Here is a 1831-nt window from a genome sequence, read left to right on the forward strand (position 1 = left end):
GGAAACTAAGAGAAGTTAAATTACAACAATCTAGAGACAACCTTACTGAAATTTTCGAACAAGAAAAGGATATGGCAGCCGAACCCAACCACAATAATGAAAGGAGGATGCTTGGTGATTACACTACACCTACTTCCAAGTTTGATGGAAGAAGCATCTCAATTCCTGCCATTAGAGCAAACAATTTTGAGCTGAAACCTCAACTAGTTGCTCTAATGCAACAAAACTGCAAGTTTCATGGACTTCCATCAGAAGATCCCTACCAGTTTTTAACTGAGTTCTTGCAGATCTGTGAGACTGTTAAGACTAATGCAGTAGATCCTGAAGTCTACAGGCTCATGCTTTTCCCTTTTGATGTAAGAGACAGAGCTAGAAGATGGTTGGACTTACAACCTAAGGATAGCCTGGACTCTTAGGATAAGCTGGCCATGGCCTTCTTGGTTAAATTCTTTCTTCCTCAAAAGCTGAGCAAGCTTAGAGTGGATGTTCAGACCTTCAAGCAAAAAGATGGTGAATCCCTCTATGAAGCTTGGGAAAGATATAAGAAAATGACCAAAAAGTGTCCTTCTGACATGTTTTCAGAGTGGACCATGATAGATATATTCTATTATGGTCTATCTGAGTTCTCTAAGATGTCATTGGACCATTCTTCAGGTGGATCTACTCACCTAAAGAAAATGCCTGCAGAAGCTCACGAACTTATTGAAATGGTTACAAATAACCAATTCATGTACACTTCTGAGAAGAATTCCGTGAATAATGGGATGCTCAGAGGAAGGGAGTTCTTTAATTTGTTGCTCTGAATGCCATATTGGCTCAGAACAAAATGTTGACTCAGCAAGTCAACATGATTTCTCAAAGTCTGAATGGATGGCAAAATGCATCCAACAGTACTAAAGAGGCATCTTCTGAAGAAGAAGCCTATGATCCTGAAAACCCTGCAATGGCAGAGGTAAATTACATGGGGGAAGCCTTTGGCAACACCTATAATCCCTCATAGGGAAATCATCCAAATTTCTCATGAAAGAATCAACAAAAGCCTCAACAAGGCTTTAATAATGGTGGAAGAAATAGGTTTAGCAATAGTAAACCTTTTCCATCATCTTCTCAGCAATAGACAGAGATTTCTGAGCAGAGCACCTCTAACTTAGCAACCATAGTCTCTGACCTGTCTAAGGCCACTTTAAGTTTCATGAGTGAAATAAGGTCCTCCATAAGAAATTTAGAGGCACAAGCGGGCCAGCTGAGTAAGAAAGTTACTGAAACTCCTCCTAGCTCTCTCCCAAGCAATACTGAAGAGAATCCAAAAAGAGTGTGCAAGGCCATTGACATAATCAACATGGCCGAACCTAGAGTGGAAGGAGAGGACGTGAATCCCAATGAGGAAGACCTCAGGGGACGTCTCTTAAGCAAGAAGGAGTCCCTTATTGAGGACTTAAAGGAATCTGAAGGTCATATAGAGACCATAGAGATCCCATTAAACCTCCTTCTGCCATTCATGAGCTCTGAAAACTATTCTTCCTTTGAAGAAGATGAAGATGTAGCTGGAGAGCAAGTTGCTCAATATCTAGGAGCTATCATGAAGCTGAATGCTAAGTTGTTTGGTAATGAGACTTGGGAAGGTGAACCTCCCTTGCTCATTGGTGAACTAGATACATGGGTTCAGCAAACTTTATCTCAAAAGACACAAGATCCTGGTAAATTATTAATACCCTGTACCATAGGCACCATGACCTTTGAAAAGGCTTTGTGTGACTTGGGGTCAAGCATAAATCTTATACCACTCTCTGTAATGGAGAAGCTGGGGATCATTGAGGTACAGCTTGCCATA

At 40.9% G+C, this 1831-nt stretch overlaps 1 non-coding gene across 1 annotated transcript; it reads right to left on the minus strand.

Annotated features, from left to right (window-relative positions):
* Positions 1–470: 470 nt before the first annotated feature.
* LOC127744414 (small nucleolar RNA R71) lies at positions 471–574 on the minus strand. Its single transcript, XR_008005403.1, has one exon. It is a non-coding gene; the product is annotated as a small nucleolar RNA R71 (small nucleolar RNA).
* Between the last annotated feature and the right edge of the window lie 1257 nt (positions 575–1831).

The sequence above is a fragment of the Arachis duranensis genome, unplaced genomic scaffold (genome assembly GCF_000817695.3).
Source record: "Arachis duranensis cultivar V14167 unplaced genomic scaffold, aradu.V14167.gnm2.J7QH unplaced_Scaffold_343483, whole genome shotgun sequence".
In the NCBI taxonomy this organism is placed as follows: Eukaryota; Viridiplantae; Streptophyta; class Magnoliopsida; order Fabales; family Fabaceae; genus Arachis; species Arachis duranensis.